The sequence below is a fragment of the Quercus lobata genome, chromosome 5 (assembly GCF_001633185.2).
Source record: "Quercus lobata isolate SW786 chromosome 5, ValleyOak3.0 Primary Assembly, whole genome shotgun sequence".
NCBI lineage: Eukaryota > Viridiplantae > Streptophyta > Magnoliopsida > Fagales > Fagaceae > Quercus > Quercus lobata.
Window position 1 is genome coordinate 44,812,055 of NC_044908.1, and position 20,753 is coordinate 44,832,807.

Genomic DNA, 20,753 nt, shown 5'->3' on the forward strand with positions numbered 1-20,753 from the left:
GAATGCTAAAAAAAAAAAAAAAAGAAAAAAAAAAGATTCCTGAAACGTAAGTCTTCAACCATGAAATTTCTAAAGCATCAACGTGTAGAAAAAAAGTTTATGGTTCCATAGCATCCAAAGAAACAATTTTTCTTTAATTGAACAATGACCAAAAGAGAGAATGTTTATTTACTCAATTGGTATCCAATGAAAATTGTAATGCTCACAAATGCCTCTCCCTTGGGCTTGTTCATATAGATTTACTGCATCATTGAAAATCCATTCTAAATCAAATTGTATATGAACAACAACCAGTTTTAATTTTCATGTGTATTGCATCATCCTATGAAGTAGGGAATCCCAATTAAATAAGAATTACGTACCAATCGAATAAACATATAGATTTATGTATTTGAAGTGTTACCTATTAATTATTACTAGTCACTAACCCGTGTGATGCACGGGATAGTTAAATAAATATTTAGTTAATCAACCTCACATTAAAAGAAAAAGTTAAAAGAATCAAGGAAAGGTTGATTTGCCCACCTAGAAAAAGCTAAAAAGAAAAGAAAAAAGGCATTGAAAAAGAAAGAAAGAAAGAAAAAACTATTTTTTTTTAGAAAATAATGTTGAAAACTAAAGCAACAATAAGATGATGGAAAATCTATTTGCAAAGGATTGCAACCTTTGTATGTTTACTTGGCTCAAGGTCAAAATCCAAATTCAATTTTGAAACAATGAAAACACACTTCATATTAATTGTAAATCAGTCTCACTACATAAATTCACTTTTTGCTCTAATGTATTTTGTAGATCAAATATTGTCAAAAGAATTCCAATAAACACTATTGCCACATCTCTATTTGTTGTAGGCATTTAATTTACATAGAAGTCAATAGCAACCGCAATAGCTATCAAGGTTGCTCAATGTTATGACAATCTAGATCTAAACATTCTCCTTCTACAATCTCATCTAGTCATCTCTTTTCTTTAAACCTGCACATCAAGCTTTGTGAACATGCATCACCCTCATCTTCATAGAAGAACAAAAGAAAATGAAGTTGATAGCTTTATATTTGTTGGCTGCTTTGCAAAGGAACACCACTCCTTCAACTGATGACGTAAGTGTAACCTATGAGCGAATGGGGATGGCTTGTAAGGGAGAGGTTTGAGGAATAAAGAGAGAAAGGGGAAGCAGAAGGACCCAAAACAAAGCAGAGAGAGAGCTCAAAGGTTAGCTGGTATGTATAGAAAATGAATGTGAAAATGGGTCCTTTATTGTGCATTCATATCCAAAAAATGAAAACACAAAAATGAAAATGAAAATTGAATACACCATTTTTTTAACCAAATAGCACCTTATTATTTGATCTTGCAAGTTTTTCCAGGATATTTTGTCTTAATTTGCACCTCAAGACTTGTTATACTCCTTTGTGGGTACATTGTAACCTGTTCAAAGTGGTTTTTATGTGTATTTAATCTACGGATAAATTGGTCTTTGAAAAACTAACCTTGCATTGTATCAAGGTTTTGTGAGGCTTGAAGAGATCACCAATCCAAAGGTTTCATCATATGTGTGAGGGTCTTCGGATCTGATTGAAGATCATAAAATTTTACAACTAAAAAAAATGTTAGTGATTCAGAAAAAAAAAAAAAAAAAAATCCTCAGAAAGAATATAAGATACTCTTTGAAGACAAATCTATAAAACTCAAAAGAATACTCTCTCTCTCTCTGTGTTTTTTGAAGCCAAAAGAATGCTGTTTCTTAGAAAGTTCAAAACAAAGTTTAAATATTTTTTGAAGACAAAGCTAGAAGTCAAAAAGATCTATTAATAATCTCTGAAGTCTAGGTGATTTGAAGATTGTGTTTCTTTATGGGATTCTTTCACATTTATCCCAATTTTGAGACATGAATCATGCTAAATACCTTTATCCTTTATCACCTTCACTAATTTTCTCATTACTTGAATTACATCTGTTCTTTTCCCATTTAGCTCTCTTCCTTTGTTTAGGTCCAAATTCTCAATACCATTCAAATGTGCGCAATCATGTACTCTTTAGTAGATGAATGTAATAACTTGGCTTCAAGTAAATGTATATATAATGTTAATTGCACCAATCAGGAATGACATGCATACTTCAAAGTGATGCCATTGCATCAGACTTGGAACATATATGGCTATAAATTCAACAACTAGATGTGAGGGGGGGGGGGGATAAGCATGTACGATTATAGGAGGGCATAGATCCACTAACATTATTAACAATGAACCATCTGAAAGACGTCAAATCAAAAAATTTTAAGAATGCAGAAATTTGAACCATAATAAAAGTGAATGCAACATATACATAGCACAAACAACTTCAGGCTAAAAACAAAGTGAATTTGATTGTACCTTCCAAAGTAAAGTGTCTTTATGATATATGCAATTATAAGACCCGCCCAAAAGTTACCATGTAGGAAGTTAGACGATGATGTGTACCAAATTCCCCACAAAAATGGAAGCTCTTCCTTTTCCCACTTACATGTGCAAACATTCTCCAAAGTCTATTCAAAGAGATTCACTCTTTTTCAACTCAAATAGACTTGTAGTCTATTTTGAACTCAAAAGAGGCTTATATCCTTTTCCAAGTCAAACAAACTTAACAGTCTTCTACTCTTTTTCAAACCACAGACCCATGGTCTGTTACATTAAGGCCTATGGCCTCCTTTACAACTCAAATGGACTTACAGTCATTAGAACTTGGGTTGTTGCTCTCCCCCACTCCACCCTCTACCCAAAAAAGAAGTCCAAAAAAATGCTACCAAATTGGGGTCCCTATTTTAGCTCTATGTTAAATTTAAAGGTTTCTCTAAAAGAAACCACAATCTGGGTTAGGATTTTTAAAAATCCTAATCTTAGAAGACTCTAAATGCCGTTTAAATCATTGACGTTCCAGAATTGTGGAATTATGAGATTCAAGATCCTGATAAAGATTTTAACAACCTTCGGACTCCATTACAGAGACAAACAACTATGGTAGATTATTGTATCGTCACTTCTGTGTATAATATTGCAGAGCACTGGTAATGTGTTCTCAATTGTTGGTGCTGTGAACAAATTCTATATGTATATAATAAATTAAACTATCATTTGGAATTAGTATGAGGATTTGGCAACTACGAAATTGGAAGCAAGGCTTCATTGTTGTTAAATCTGCATGTTGTGTGAATTATATTTAAGCTGTACGGATAATTGTCTACTTCTGTAAACATGTAATGATATGTACTCTTAAGTCAACCAATGATTTTTGCTAATAAATCGAATCGAACCCTAGGTTTGATAATGAAAAAAAAAATCAACTTTATGCAATTTTGATCGAAAATCTCAAAAAATAAGAAATAGAAGAAGAAGATGAAGAAAACGAACCCTAATTTTATGGAACAAAGTTCTAATTCAACCATTTGATGCAATCTGCCCAATTTTGATGGCTGTCGTCAACGCTCAAAGGTGGAGATCGGTCCTTGTGAGTAGCACCATGGAAAGATCAATGATGTCTTCTTTCTATTTCGGACCAAACAGCGTGGGGGATGGCTTCTTGGCAAGATTGATTTTCAGTGTTGGGTTTTTGGGAACGAGAGGGTAGAGAAATAGAGAAGAGAGAGGAGTCGCAGGGGTCTGAGGGGTCTGCGTTTTGGAGGAAAAAGAAGGCTGGTTTTGTGGGTTTCGGAAAAGATTTTTTGCGTTTTTTTTTTTTTTTTTTTTTTTTTGGTTTCAGAAATTTTTTTTAAAAAAATATTATGCTGACGTGGAAATTTGTGGGAGCTTCAAAGACTTCGGTTATATATATATATATATATATAGATAAGATCTAGGAGTGAGAGTTGCACTTACTGCATATAATAATAACAGCTGCAGTATTCCCCAAGGAAAGTGGCTAGCAATATTCTTTAAGGGGTTCAATGTTAAAAGTTGAGGATGGTACATCTAGGAAGACTCTGCCTGTTTGCCATGGCTACTGCAGTCACGTTATAGTGGTTGGGTTTTGGGGTTGGTTTGTAGTTGTTGCCTTGTTGGGAAGGAGATGGAGTGGAAGAAGAAGAGTGAGGAGGCAGTTTTGGTGTGTAGTGTGTGCATTGGAAACGGATGAACTGTATGCGGATTAGTGGGAGGTTTAGATTTTTGGGATTTGTATATGTGTTTATTCCTGTTGCGTTTTTTTTTTTTTTTTTTTTTTTTTTTTTTTTTTTTTTTTAGAATTAAAAAAAAAAGTGGACAAATGGGGATTTTTTTTTTTTTTTTAGTTAAAACCTATTTAATTGATGTGATAATTAATAATCTATTTTTCTATTTTAAAAAAAAATAGAAGTGGGTTAGTGAGAGAGTGTTCCTATTTTGTAGGTAATGTTTTAGTGTAAACTAGATATGTATTTTTACAAGACTATCCTTTAGTTTTGTCTTTACTTAAACCTAAGGGTGTAGAGGTATTTTGGAACAAAAAAAAAAAAAAAAAAATCCAGTCCAAATAGGAGAAGCTCCTTAAATAGTACTAGCCTCTGAGCACGCGCATGCCTCTGAGAGCGCGTGCTCAGAGGCTCTTCTATTTTTTGGGTAAGGGTTAATCTAGAGCATTTATTATAATTTGGGATTACTACATTTTCCAATCACAAAAAAACCAAGGGATGTGATGAGTATTATGTGTGGTGAAATAATTTTTCATCACACCCTTAGGTCTTTTTTGTGATTGGAAAATGTAGTAATCCCAAATTATAATAAATGCTCTAGATTAACTCTTACCCAAAAAATAGAAGAGTCACGCGCGTGCTCAGAGGCTAGTCTATATTACTAATAACATGATTCTATATTGCTATTGATGTAGCAACATAGTCATTTATATCACCACTTTTTTTTTTTTTTTTTGAGAAAGGAACACTGTAACTTTATTCAAAAGACGCCAACTCGGCTTGAATTACAGTAGAAAGATGTGGAGGAACATCCTCCATCCACACCGTATACTCGCTAACATGTCTTGCATGTCTAGCACTGTTATGCGCGGCACCATTGCCCTGTCTCCTTACATGATTAAAACTCACGTCACCAAACTGACTTGCCAACCACTTAGCTTCCTCAAACAGATTTCCAAACTCAGCATGCTCCACGATATTTCCTGCTAAAGCATCAATAGTGATCTTGGAATCCCCCTCTAGGATGAAAGACTCAAGACCAATGTCCCCAGCCAATCTCAGAGCCCTTATTGCTGCAAGAGCCTCAAGTGCAGTGATCGAATAGGGGAGTGGGATTTTTTCCGCCATTGCAGCCACCATGAACCCCTTCTCATCCCGGATCACAGCACCAACACCTGCTGAATCTTCCTCCCTAAACACAGCTCCGTCGAAGTTTACTTTGTGTCTCGGCCAGGGTGGAGGTTTCCAGATGATCCGTTCTGGAGCTCTAGAGGGTGGATGAGGGGGTTTAGGCGGAATAGAGCGGACATAGGCAGCTCGGACTGCCCGCACCTCAGGGAGCACTTGCTGGATTGGGAAGGGCTTGCTGGTGGTTCTCAAAGCATTCCTCCTATGCCATATCATCCACGCAGTAGTAGCAAAGTTTGCCAAGTCCAAGCCGTCTTCAGTAATGAATTCCATTAAGTCCTTGAACCTCTCAAATGTCCTGGAATGGCAGTTTCTCCAGCTCTGATCATGTAACCATACCTGGGACAGAGAGGGGCATGACCACAATGCGTGTAAGGTGTTCTCTGAGGTGTTAAAGCAGTGATCACAACAATCGGTTGGGATTACTCTTCGCCGTTTAAGGTTTGCTTTAGTCGGGATGGTGTCTTTGATTGCACGCCACAGAAAATTTCTAATCTTTGGCTGCACTGCTAACCCCCACACCTTCTCCCATATCCCATCCGAATCTGGTTGGTAAGAGTTGTCATCTAGGCTCTTGGCTTTGCAGAGAAAATGGTACCCCGACTTAACAGAGTACAAGCCCGATGGAGTAAAGGGCCAAAAGAGCTTGTCTTCTACTGCCATGTTGCTTAGTGGAATAGACTTAATCAAGGAGATGTCTCTTGAGTGGAAAAGATCATGTAGCAAAGGCATGTTCCAAGAAACTGGATCCTGGTTGATAAGGCTTGACACTGTGACTTCTTCAAAGCCCCTGGCTGGTGGGGAAGTGACATATGGAAGGAATTCTGAAGGCAGCCAAGGGTCGGACCATGCTTTAATCTTTGCACCCGAGCCCACCCTCCATCTCATGCCCTCTTTAAGCACCTCTCTACCAACTAAAATACTCCTCCATGCGTATGAACCCGAATGGCACTCCGTTGCCTCCATGATGGAACAATTTGGAAAAAACTTTGATTTGAAAACCTTATAGAAGAGGGAATTAGTGTTATGGAGTAATCTCCAAGCTTGTTTTGCTAAGAGAGCATCATTGAATAATGCAAGGTCCTTGAAGCCCATCCCACCCTCACTCTTAGGTTTACAAAGCTCCTCCCATCTTACCCAATGTATTTCCTCCTATCCCCCCTTTGACCCCACCAAAACTTCCTAATTAGCCCCTCAATCTCGTTGCACAAACCAATGGGAAGCTTGAAACAATTCATTGAATAGGTGGGGATTGCTTGGGCCACCGCCTTTATCAAGATTTCTCTACCGGCTTAAGAAAGTAATTTTCCTTCCCAACCTTGAAGCTTCCGCCAAACACACTCCTTTATGTAGTTGAAACTACTTTTTTTATTTCTCCCCACTAAGGATGGTATCCCCAAGTACTTCTCATAACTCCGAATCTCTTCCACCCCCAAGCATTCTTTAATCAACCGTCTATTTTCTTCATTGGTGGACTTGCTAAAGAAGACTGTGGTTTTTGCTTTGTTGAGTTGTTGCCCCGAACCAACCTCATAAACTTGCAACACTTCCATAACTTTCTGACATTCCTCAACATTTGATCTGCAAAATAAGAGGTGTAAGGTTGAATTTATTCAACCATCTAATTGGTTTTATTCCGTACCAAATTTGCTTGTAATTCAGCATTTAGTAACTCTGTATTTAGGTGGGTTTGATGTAAGGGTAGTGAGTGAGATAGAGTGAAGTTTGCTCAAGAGTGTGCAAGAAAACAGAGACTCGCGGCTGGGACTCGCGGGTGACTCGCGGCTGCAAACCGCCAGACGTAGCACACGTGCCAAGCATGCGGGAAGATGAACAGTCATGCTAGCTGGAGCAATACAGGACAAAACAGGACAACTGGCCATACGGTTTACTCGCGACTGGATCTCGCGACTTGGTCAAGCCGCGAGGTCAAGCCGCGAGCCACCCCTGTTTTGTAAAACCTGACGTTTCACATTCCTTTCCCACTCCAGTATAAATACCCCTTTTACCCACGATTGAGAGAGAGTTTCCAGAGAGAATTTTGAGAGAGAAATCCTAAAGAAAAATAAGATTGATTCACCCACAATCTATACCTTAGAGTCTCTTCAAATTCCTCAACTCTCTTCCTCTCCATTGTCAAATCCTTGAGAGGCATTATACCAAACCTGGTTCTCATCATCATCATCATTGTGAGACAGTTGTTTGGATTTTTGGGAAGCAGTTAGGAAGGAACCAATCTTCATTGGTTGATGCTACGGTCTAGTAGCGGAATCCGAGAAGCTAGAAAAGAAAAAGGTTCGGCGCAACCTCGTTGGAGCAAGAAGCTTGGAGGGCTTAGGTGCACTGGGTAGATTAGGCTTAGAGGGTCTATTGCTGTCCTTGTATCCCAACTGTATTTTCTAGTGGATTGTTTACCGCTTGGAGGGCAGCGGAGAGGTTTTACGCCGAGGGCTTCGGTTTCCTTTTCGATAATACATCGCGTGTTGTCTTTGTGTTTGCATCTTCCTTCCTCTCTATCTTTGCCTTTTTATTATCTGCTGTAGATTTTATTTTGTTATGGCTTAGATAGTTTTTAACCAATTTCATATTATTGCATATGTTAAGTTTCCGCACACTAGTTGTTTGACATATTGCTTGAATTGGTTAAGTTGTAATTTAGGGGTCTAAACGTTCAAAGGTGTTTTTACACGTTTTTGAACTTTCAATTGGTATCAGAGCGGGTACACTGCTATTGGTTTCATTACCATTGTGTGATCATTGACTCCCTTTTGAGATGGATAGGTCTCAATCCCTAAATGCACCTCCATATTTTGATGGTAGTAATTATGCTTTTTGGAAGGTTCGCATGAAAGCTTTTCTATGTTCTATTGATGAATCTGTTTGGGATGCTGTTGAGATTGGTTGGACCAGACCTGAGGCAGCCAAATCCACTTGGGATAAGGGAGCACTTGCTGCATCCAATGCTAACAGTAAAGCACTCAATGCTATTTTCTGTGGTGTGTCTCCATATGAATTTCACAGGATTTCTCACATTACCATTGCCAAAGAAGCATGGGAGATTTTGGAAACCACCTATGAAGGCACGAAGAAAGTGAAGGACACCAAGTTACAAATGCTGACCACCCGGTTTGAGGAGCTCAAAATGAGTGAGGATGAGTCTTTTGACTCTTTCTATGGGAAGCTAAATGAGGTGGTTGTCAGTAAGTTCAACTTGGGGGAGAAAACGGAGGATTCAAAGATTGTAAGGAAGATCCTTCGATCATTGCCGGAAAGTTTTCGTGCTAAAGTGACAGTAATTGAAGAGAGCAAGGACCTTGATGACATCAAAGTGCAGGAGCTGGTGGGTTCTTTGCAGACTTATGAGATGTCGCTGCCCAATCAACGGAAGAGTAAATCTCTTGCTCTAAAGACCATTAATAAGAAGGTGGAAGATCAAGACTCATCGGGAGAAGATGTGGTTGACAAAGATGTTGCATACCTTGTCAAAAATTTCAGAAAGTTTTTGAAATTCAAAAATAATGGCAAATTTGATGATAAAAGAAAATTCCAAAGTTCTGGAAGGGAGAAAAGGGATTTCAAAAAGAAAGATGGAAAAGAATCCCAACCCACACAAGGTGTCACTTGTTTCGAATGTATCGGGCATGGACACTTTAAGAAGGAATGTCCGAATTATTTGAAATCGAAAGGTAAAGTGTATGCCACGACATTGAGTGACTCAGATTCATCTGACTCAGAATCAGAAGAAAGCTGTGATGGAGAGGGGAACTATTCAGCTTTTATGACTATTGCTCATGTTGAGTCTTCTGATGAGTTGAATCTGCTTGTATAAGACCTTGGAGAACATAGTGATGATGAATCACTAGGAATTGTTGAAGAATCAGATGCTGAAGAAGATGAAAGCACAGCAAATCTTCAAGAGAATTATAACATACTCTTGGAGAAGTCGGGTGAGTACACAAGGGTGGCCAAGGCTGCTGTGAGAAAAATGAAGAAGGCTGAGGAGGACTACAAAAGTCTCCTAATCCGATATAGGGAGGCCAAATGTGAGATAGAAACATTGAATGGTGAGTTGTCCGAAACTTACACAAAAGTGAGATTTCTTGATAATGAGGTTGTGCAAGCAAATGCTAAAATAGAGAGGGTCACCACCAAGAAGTTAGATGATGTTATCTCATCTCAAAAGAGCTTTTCAGACAAATCCGGATTGGGATATACCGGAGAAAGTAGTTCATCTGGAAATGTCACTAAAGAAGTGAAGTTTGTAAAGGCCAAAGATCCAGTTGTAGCTGACCTTATTGGTGAGAAGCTCGAGGTGGAGGAAAAGAAGAATGTGGTGAACCAACGGATGTTAAATCCCCGTAATCAGTCTGTGGGCAAGTCTGAATCTCGTGCTAAGTCACGTCCACGACCACAAAGAGGTCCTAGAGGAACTTATGTGTGTCATTATTGCGGACTTCAAGGGCATACTCGACCTAATTGCCAAAAGCTGAGAGCAAAGAATAGTGCAACTCCTCAAAGGTCAGGAGGACCTAGAAATGATAGAAGAATTTGGGCAGGTGATCAATCTAGAGATCAGAATGGTGATCCCGGAATGATGAACGTGATGAAGATGATTGGTGCATTCACCAACTGCTTGGAAAACTTCTCACGAAGGTTTGAAAGCCCTAACTCTCGTACCTAATCCTATATGGAAATCACCCCAAACGCAAGTGACGTGTGGGTGAAAAAGGGTACTCATGCATAAGCATTAGAACATGTCCATGCATTAATACTTCCTATACTTTGTGACAATGTTTGCTTGTTTTGCTTGCTGTTTTTGCTATTGGTTGTTTGCTTGTCTTCTTGTGCATATTTTTTTATTTTTGTCTTATCAATCTTTTTGCTTCTTGTGTCAAAAATCCAAAAATCACATAAAAATTAGAAAATCAAAAAGCTTGATTGACTTTGTTGAGTTTTTGTCTCAAAACTTGTTTTGCCTTGTACCTTTGTGCTAATGGCTTTGTGCATTTTCGAGCATTGCTTGTTTTCATGCACTCATATCACTGTGGGAAAAATCTTGAAATCTATGTGATTGTTGTAAATAGATCTTCAAACTTGTCATGAATGATTAGTGAATGGTTATGTTGATCTTGAGACATGCATAGACTTGTGTCTATATATCTTCCCACTCTTTATTTTTGTTTTGTTAAAAAGAGCTCACCAAATGTAAATCTCCAAATGAAAAGAGATATTGAGCTGCAAAAGCCTGTCACACATTCTAGTATTTGACTAGGAAAAAGGGTAAGCGACCTTATATTAAAGTGAATATTTATTCAAAAAGCCAAAGGCTTATTCATTAAAGTGAAATATCAAATATCACTCTCACAATGAGAGGTGATTGCCTCAAAAGATCAAAAAGATCAAATGTTGATTGAAAGTGGAGTCAAATGTAAAGCTCCAAGTCATGTTATCAAGTTTTGTGGGAGGTCATATATACATACTTCTATAATTGAGATGGGTCACATGATCTAGTGCTAATTGTGTATGTCTTGGTTGAATTGATCATTGAAGCTTCACATTAGACTAAGGACTATCTCATTGTTGATATCCACACACAACACACAAGTTTATGTTCAATAAATGCCATATTCATTTGTGTGATTGTACTTGATAAAATGTGTTTTCACATGCTCAATCTTTGTTAAATCGAGCACAAAAAGATTTTTGAGTGTTTTAGGTGTTTTTGGAAAGTATTTTGTTTGAAAAATCTGAAAATTTCAAAAATCCAGTTTTGCCCTGTTTTGGCGGCTTAGTCGCGGGTATGTCAAGTCGCGAGCCTTAGTCGTGTCTTCGCGGGTCATTTTTGGCGACTTGTTCGCGAGTGGAAGGTCCAGTCGCGAGGTTCACTCAGAGATTTTCACGGCTCAGCTCGTGACTCACTCGCGGGTAGACCTTCCAGTCGCAAAAAACACTTAGAAGAATTTTTCAAATTTTGTCCTTAAGTGTTTTGGCGGCTTGAACTGGTGACTGTGTGGCGACTTAATCAAGTCGCGAAAATCGTGTGTTTGGCAGAAACAGGAGCAGTTTTTAAATCTTTTTCAGTTTTCTCTCGAACTTTTGTGACTGTTCATCTCCTCTCTAAACTATCTCCCTCCCAAACACTCCGTGTTCTTATCTCAAATCTCCATTGTTGCATATTTTCTGCTCAAATCCTTCAAGTCTCAGGTATGGGTTTTCAGTTTTGAACTCATTTCTACTTGATTTTGTGTTTTTTTTTCCCTTTGATTTTTCGCATCTATTTGTGTTTTGGAAATGGATTTGTGTTTCGGATTTTGCTTCTTGTTCTTGCTTAGCTTGCGAATGCTGCTGCTAGAATTTGATTTGATCTTAGTTGTTTCCTTATTGCTCTTCATCCTGTGCTTCGCTAAGTGTTTCTTTTATTTTATCTGAACTTGAGCTGTTGAGTTGTTTCAAATTGTTCCTTTTTGAGGCTGTGAGTTTTACTGTGCATGCTCTATTGTGTAAATCTTTTGAGAGCATATGTGAGCTTCACAATGCTGTTTATGGGCCATATCATTTTCCATTATCTGTCTCATTGTCAGATATCTGCCTTTAGGATAGTTTCTATATCTGATGATTTTATATGTGTTTCCTATCTTAGGCTTGTTTATCCATGTGATTTTTCTAAGTAGCTTATGATTTAAGTGTTCAAAGTTCATTTGTTTGGCTGAAATCTCTTTGTTAAACTACATGGTACTGACTTGTTCTGCACATATATTGCTCTATACTGTTGTGGCCTCTTCTGATTGTTCACAGATGGCTCCCTCACCTCCTAAGAAGAAAACTCCTGCAAAGAAGGCTGACAAAAGATTGAAAATGGATCCTAAACTGTTTAGGTCAGTTCATCACTTTGAGAGATACAAGGATAACTTCTTGAAAGCAGGAATTATTCAAGAAAGGTTTGTAGATTTGGAGGACTTGAGACAAACCTTTATCCCCAGCTGTTTTGAAGGAAGAGGATGGGAAAAGTTTCTGAGTGATTTCCCTGTAGTGTGTGAACCCCTGATTAGGGAATTTTACTCAAATGCTGTGATAAAGGAGAATGAGTTAAGTTGTTGGGTTAGAGGTAAGGAATTCATTTTGGATGCACATGTCATAGATGATGCATTAGGCCTTGAAGGATTAGAAGATGAGGAATTTATCAACTACAAGGATAGGAGTGTTTCTATTGAAACAGTTCAACAAAGGATAGGTGGGCAGAGAGAAGGGAAATGTTTGAATACCACTGCCTTTCCAGTGGACATGAGGTGTCTAACAATCATCATGATGTTTAACCTCTATCCCATTAAGAAGTTGACTACAATCAATTGTGCTAGAGCAATCTTTCTGATGGATCTCAAAGAAAAGAATTTCATAGACATAAGTTCCCACATATATGACACCATTGTGGATGAGACAAGAACAACCTCTAGGCCAAAATTGATCTTTCCCAGTTTGCTGATGAGGATTTTTAGAAGGAAGGGTGTTCCAATCCCTCAAGACATCAGTCCCATGTCCACACCTTCTGCAATTAACAAGCTTACCTGCAAAAGGATAAGTGTTAGGCTTCCAGGAGAAGAAGATGAAGGTGATGAAGGAGAAGGTGTCCCAATGGATACTGAAGCAGAGGCAGCAGGGCATGCATCAACCTCAACACCCAGGAGGAGTGGCAAAAGACCCAGAGCATCAACTTCTTCAGATACACCTCCAGATGCTTTCCAAATCATTCTGGAAAGACTTGATGGGATCAGAGAAATCCAGACTGAGCACTCTGAGAGGATGAGAGCCATGCAGGACCAGATTGATGTTTTGTCTGCAAAACTTGACAGCTTCACCACTCAGCCTGCACAGTGACCCTTTGGCCATTCCTGTCAAAAAGGGGGAGATGTTTCTGTTGATAATGACATTGATGATTGAGAAGCAGAAAAGCAGCTCTTAAGGGGGAGTAATGTGTTGAGGGGGAGTTGTCAAATTCAAAGACTTTGTTTATATATGTTTATGTTTTGAGTACTCTTAGTGTTTTTATGGGTTTGATACACTGTGTTTTTGGTGTATAGTTGTTTCTAACTCTTAACATATACTCTTGGTTTAAACTTTAATATATTTTGATGATGTTATTCAGGATGTTTTGTGTTTGTACCCATGTGCTTTTGTAAGCTTTTAGGGTTTATGTTTTATGCATAGTTTGTAGGCTTTATGGTATGTACCTTGCTTAATGCAGCCTTTATGCTATGTTGAAATCAGTACTTTAATCTAAATGTTCTGCATTTTGGTTTATGTACTGTCACTCTTGTGCCCTTGTAGGATTGTTCCTAGATGCATATACCTTGTGTGTTATGCATTGGTTGAGTGTTGAACATACAAGTGTCTTGCCTTGTGCTTGTTAACTTGTATGTCCTTGTGTTCATTCCAAGTGTGAATGAGCACTGTGATCACTACCTTGTGGTGTTCACTTGGTTGATCAAGCCATGGTTTGTTTCTTAACTCCATCTTTACTTGATCACATATTGCCTGTTTCATATGCATTTTATAATTTTCTGCTTACAATGATCATGGTGTATTGTTGTGTTTCAGGAGTATTATGTTCATATGATTCAAGTGCTTCACAGCTTCTAGAGTTAGGTGTGAGTGAATTTTGATCAACTGTTCCTAACTCACATTTTAAGTCTAAAGTCTGTTTTAGGGTTTTCTCACGGAATAGCCAAAGGGGGAGATTGTAAGGTTGAATTTATTCAACCATCTAATTGACTTTATTCCATGCCAAATTTGCTTGTAATTCAGCATTTAGTAACCCTGTATTTAGGTGGGTTTGATGTAAGGGTAGTGAGTGAGATAGAGTGAAGATTGCTCAAGAGTGTGCAAGAAAACAGAGACTCGCGGCTGGGACTCGCGGGTGACTCGCGGCTGCAAGCCGCCAGACGCAGCACACGTGCCAAGCATGCTGGAAGATGAACAGTCATGCTAGCTGGAATACTACAGGACAAAACAGGACAACTGGCCATACGGTTAACTCGCGACTGGATCTCGCGACTTGGTCAAGCCGCGAGCCACCCCTGTTTTTGTAAAACCTGACGTTTCACATTCCTCTCCCACTCCAGTATAAATACCCCTTTTACCCACGATTGAGAGAGAGCTTCCAGAGAGAATTTTGAGAGAGAAACCCTAAAGAAAAACAAGATTGATTCACCCACAATCTATACCTTAGAGTCTCTTCAAATTCCTCAACTCTCTTCCTCTCCATTGTCAAATCCTTGAGAGACATTATACCAAACCTGGTTGTCATCATCATCATCACTGTGAGACAGTTGTTTGGATTTCTGGGAAGCAGTTAGGAAGGAACCAATCTTCATTGGTTGATGCTACGGTCTAGTAGCGGAATCCGGGAAGCTAGAAAAGAAAAAGGTTCGGTGCAACCTCGTTGGAGCAAGAAGCTTGGAGAGCTTAGGTGCACTGGGTAGATTAGGCTTGGAGGGTCTATTGCTGTCCTTATATCCCAACTGTATTTTCTAGTGGATTGTTTACCACTTGGAGGGCGGCGGAGAGGTTTTACGCCGAGGGCTTCGGTTTCCTCTTCGATAACACATCGCGTGTTGTCTTTGTGTTTGCATCTTCCTTCCTCTCTATCTTTGCCTTTTTATAATCTGCTGTAGATTTTATTTTGTTATGGCTTAGATAGTTTTTAACCAATTTCATATTATTGCATATGTTAAGTTTCCGCACACTAGTTGTTTGACATATTGCTTGAATTGGTTAAGTTGTAATTTGGGGGTCTAAACGTTCAAATGTGTTTTTACACGTTTTTGAACTTTCAAGAGGCTATCATCTGCAAAAAGTAGATGGGTTAGTGAGGGACACCTCCTACCAAGAGAGAAACCATGAATGTCTCCTCTCGAGGATGCTTGAGAGATTAAGCCATGGAGCCCTTCGGTACATAGTAAGAACAAGAACGGGGAGAGGGGGTTTCCTTGCCTTATTCCCCTTGTTGGTCTAATCAAACCCGTTGGTGCACCATTAATAAGGATGGAATACGATATAGTTGAGATACAAAGCATCATAAGTGAAATCCAATTCTCATGAAACCCTAATTTCCTCATAATAGCTTCGAAAGAAACCCACTCCACCCGATCATACACCTTACTCATATCAAGCTTAAGAGCCATGTAACCCCCCCTTGTAGAATTATGATTCTGCATACTATGAAGGGACTCAAAAGCTACAAGGATATTGTCTGTAATCAACCGGTTTTTTGTAAAGGCACTTTGGTTATCAGTGATAATATGAGGAAGGATTTTTTTCAAACGGTTTGCCAAAACCTTGGAGAATATTTTATACAAAACATTGCATAGGCTTATAGGGCGAAATTCAGATACCAACTCAGGATTTTTTACCTTCGGGATTAAAGTGATAAAAGTGTGGTTTAAGTGTTCTGGAAGGGAGGCAGAATTTAAAAAAGAAAGCACAAAATGAGTGATTTCCTTACCCATCAAATCCCAGTAGTGCTGATAGAAAATGGGGGGCATTCCATCTGGACCCGGAGCTTTCATAGGGGTCATTTGATTGAGAGCCATATGAACTTCATTTTCTGAGAATTCCTCCAAGAGCTGCCTATTCATATCAGTAGACACAATGCACTGAATTGAATCCAAAACCACTTCTGGTTGGCAAGTATGGGGAGAGGAGAATAGGTTACTATAAAACTCTAGAATAGCCGCAGCCACCTCACTTGGATCCGAGCACCACCTGCCTTGTGAATCCTTGATCCCATCAATCCGGTTCTTCCTCAACCTTTGGGATGCCCTCCGGTGAAAGTATTTCGAATTTTTATCTCCATGTACAGCCCAAAGAGATCTGGACCGCTGGAACCACATCCTTGTTTCCTTGTTAAGAAGATCATTGACCTCGGTTTTGAGCATTCTTGCTCTAAAATTCACTCCCGTAGTAAGAGCTTCCAGTTCTGCTTGAGCCAATAATTTTTGTTTATGCTTCAACTCTTTTCGGACACTACCAAAGCAATTGCGGCTCCACTTTGTTAAAGCTTTACCACAATTCTCAATTTTTCCGACAATGCCCGATGGATTATTGGTGTTGTTTCTGCACTTCCCCCATTTGGCCTTAACAGTATTTGTACACCCTTTCTCCGCCAGCCACATCTCTTCAAACCGGAATGGCTTCTCTGAATTAGTCACCACCAGATTTTCGGGTAAGATCCACAAGGGTGAATGATCCGAGGTGCTACAAGTCAAATTGTGTCTCTAAAAAGTTGCATTTGTGTGTGGCTTCTAGTACTCCCTCCCATCTTCTCCGATCCTCTCAAAATCTCATTAAAGTCCCCACTACACAGCCAAGGTAAGCCAAATTGCCTATTCAAATGTCTCAGTAACTCCCAAGACTCAAATCTTCTATGGGTAATAGGCTCGCCATAAAATCCTGTAAACCGCCACGCATCTTCACTTCCCTTCCCTATGATACAATCAATATGGTTTTTTGATGAAGTTTCCACATTCAGCTTGATAGAATCCTTCCAATATAGCATGAGTCCCCCACCTCTATGAATCCGAGGGACCATAAACATGTGATCGAATTGTAACCTATGTTTTATTGATTTTAGCCTTACTTCATCTGCCCATGTTTCGACAATGAACATGACAGAGGGATCTTTTGCCCGGGAAATCTCACCAAGCTCTTTCTCTATCACTAGGTTCCCAAGCCCGCGACAGTTCCACACTAGTAGACTCATGGCTCCTGGCGGGGCTGCTCCACAGCCTCCACCAATACATTAGAAGTATTCTGATCAACACGAATAACCTGCATGCATTTATTAGGTACATCGTGTAGACTTGAAAATTCTGGACTTGATTTCCTCTTTGTTCCCCGTTCCACTTTAGTCTCTGCCTCATTAGGTTTAGGAAGGCGCATGAACCTTTTCCACGTTCTAAGATTGGCAGATTGTGACACTTCCCCATCAACGGCTTGGATCAAAGGCTCATTAATGGCAGAGTTATGTGCGGGATTGTCCAAATTATAGTCAACTAGGTTTTTCTTCATTAACTTCGACACCCTGCTAGTGGAGGCTGACCCTATTATCTTGGGCATTGAATTTGAGTCTCCAAGATTAATGCCAAGATTTACGTTGCTCAACGTACACTGCTCCTCAACGGATTTTGCTGAATTGGATACATTTATTTCAGCATCAATCACGTTTGGATTTGCTGGAATACCTTCCGTAACTGACGCCTCTCCTGAATTAATGGGTGACTCATGGCATGCAACAGTTTCAGCAGTAATTACTCCACCTGTCCCCTCCACTTCCATGTCCGGCGCCACATCCACTGGTCCAGCCACCACCGTTCTGCCTTGAGGACGCCTAGCTCTTCCCTCAAAATACCCCAGAACATATATGACGTCCCTACCTGCTGTCTTGTACGGTGGTGCTCTTAGACTCGGGCCAAATTGTTGCTGATCAGTGGTCAGCGTTCCCTTACTTTCAACCCAGAGTTCACAATCCCTATCGTCATGATCCAACCGCCCACACCAGTAACACACATTAGGCAATCGTTCATACTTAAAGTTTACCCAGCTCTTTCTTCCATTTGGTAGAGAGATAACCCTTCCTCTGCACAACGGAAGAGTGACATCCACCAGGACCCGAACTTTGAAAAAACTACCTCCATCGTCATCCATTGCTCCAATAGACTTCTGGACCTCACCCACTGTATCACACAACTTCTCTGCCACCTTTCTCATTAAAAAACTGCATGGGATATCATGGACTTGTACCCAAAAAGGGACTTTGTTAAAAGCTAACTCATTGACTGGAATATCATTCGTGTACCTTTGCATTATAATCAAGTGCTTGTCAAAACTCCAAGGTTGGCTGTTCAGGATCTTATCAACATCTGCAAGGTTATCAAAGACAAACAGGACAGTGTTGTTTCCTTGATTGCGAATTCTAAATCCATTGTTGAAACGCCATATCTGCTTGAAAGTTCTTGCTACCGCTTCCATTTGAAGAAAACGCGACGTTAAGAATTTAGCCGCAATCACAAATTCTCCCTTTCGATGATCCTCAGGTAGTGTGAAATCCTGTCTCTCCTTATCTGACAGTGACATGTCTTCCCAGCTCCTGGTCAGTTGCTCCATTCTATACTGAGAATAGGTTCACACGAAACAGAAGGAGAGTATATGGACACTATTTCCCAAACCCCTCGGAAAAAAAAAAAAACCCTACAAGCTCTAAGAGTATGCGTGATACTCCTAGAGGACAATGATACAACACACGGTACAAACTCTCCTTCCAAGAAGGGACAAAACTTCTACAGCCTAAGAGAAGTAGATAACTTACTTCCCTAGTGACAGAGAGACCACAAACTTCAACCGTTCAACTAATCAGTAAAAATGCATCTTTATTTAAGATAAATAGGTGAGAATTATCACCTAAACCTGCAAAATTATATTAAGGACAAAATACTTACCACACATAATACTCATCACACCTCTAGGTTTTTTTTTGTGATTGAAAAATGTAATAATCTTAAATTATAATGGATGCAAATTATTAACCTTTACCCAAAAAAAATAGAATAGCCTCTGAGCATGTGCAAGTATGAATTTAAATGGTTATCTAAATCCCTCATGACATTCTTAGATGTATTAGTAATTTGAAATGCATAATATTATTGGACAAACGTGTAAATATCAAATTAGAATAAATGAAAAATTATCACTAATTCCAAAAAAAAATTCTAAATATGTATCACAAACTAAGGCATAGTACTAAAAATATCACCTACAATGAAATATTAGTAACAATAGAAATTATTTTGTGCCATAACAACATTTGCACATTTCTTTAAACTACAGGGTTTTAGATAACCATTTAAATTCATAATTGGAAACCTTTGAAACATTCTCATATTTTGCACAACCAAGTTAATACAAAAACTAGAAGTGAGCCATTGAGTTAAAACTTAAAACACTTCAAATTTTAGAAATTCATATTTGAAACTCTTAGCATGACTGAACAGATTTTCTTCAAAATCATTCTCTTATATTTCAAAATAGAAAATTAGGACATTGTTAAAAATGTAGTCACCCCTGAATCTTCCAATCCCCCAAATCAAAAATTCAGAAGACGCATTAAAAAATGACAAAATCGATTCCCCAATTTTTACCATCTTCAAAGGATAGCAACTTCTTAAACATTGAATTAAGAAATTGAAATGATTTTGAGTAATCAATCTAATCCAAAATATCAAAATAAAGGGAAAACAAAATTTTGAAAGCAAAGTAACTAAAAATTTTGTCTAAATGTATAGAACAAAGCATTAAAATAAAAAAGATTTTTTGTTTTTTTGATTGAATAAAAAAAATCTTTGAAAAGTAACGAAAGCTTTCAAAAGAGAGTGGAAACTGAACGAAGTGATCATAGGATTTTTTAGCTTGCATATTTCTCAATGTAAACAATATTTCTCAGCGTAAATAGACAAAATATAAACAAATTTTAATAAAGACAAAATACGAACAATTTTGATAGGTAAATGAACAACCTACATATTACGTCTTAGGCACAGCAATTAAAAAAAATCCCCACACATCAATAAACCCATCTTGAGACATAAATTATAGCGAGCGTTTGTTTTGGGCTGAAAGTAGCTGAAAGTGGGTTGCGTTTTACCTTCTTTTTTTTTTTTCTTTTTTTTTTTCTTTTTTTTTTTTTTTTGCACCGTTTCTGCTTTAGGGGGACAAGAATACTGTTCACACATTGTTGAGCACTGTTCATACACTGTTTGGCACTGTTTATGGATTAAAAAATATTAAAAAATGGGTCCCACGATACTATTCACACATTTAAAAATAATTTTGCTATAGTGTTTTCAGTTTTCAGTTTCAATAACAATAAGCTCAATCCAAACGGACCCATAGAATCAAAGAAAAAAATAAATAAACCCATCACTTTGCCAATGGGATAAGAGGGAGTCCTAGAACTCTATAGAAACAAAGAATGAAACTGTTGATTGCAATTGAATTGCGATTCCTCATAAAACAAAACTTATACACCCCTCAATCAATCCACGCTCATCTCTCAGACACAAAACTTATACACCCATTTCCACTGCCCATTAATCATTATTGTGAGGAACAGCATTGGCCTCCGCCTAGCCTTTGGCACCAATGGTAGAAGCAATGTATGAAAGTTCGATGAACTGAAACTCAAGCGATGGTAATGCTCCTTCTACAAAGAATCTGTAAAAAATTTGAAGTCCTATGAGCGTTTTTATTTTTAATTATCTCATTAGAAAATCACATTAATAGAAAGAAATATTTGAGAAAAATACCTTGTAACTCTGTTATGGGTGGTTGCCTCCTCCTCGCCAGTCACCACTCTTAACAAAATGTGAAAATG

General features: G+C 38.5%; 1 long non-coding RNA gene across 1 annotated transcript; it reads right to left on the bottom strand.

Annotated features, from left to right (window-relative positions):
* Positions 1 to 1,032: 1,032 nt before the first annotated feature.
* LOC115988972 lies at positions 1,033 to 3,629 on the bottom strand. Its single transcript, XR_004091727.1, has 3 exons — positions 3,390 to 3,629; positions 1,491 to 1,571; positions 1,033 to 1,111 (listed from the first exon to the last, which is right to left on the bottom strand). It is a non-coding gene; the product is annotated as an uncharacterized LOC115988972 (long non-coding RNA).
* Positions 3,630 to 20,753: the final 17,124 nt, after the last annotated feature.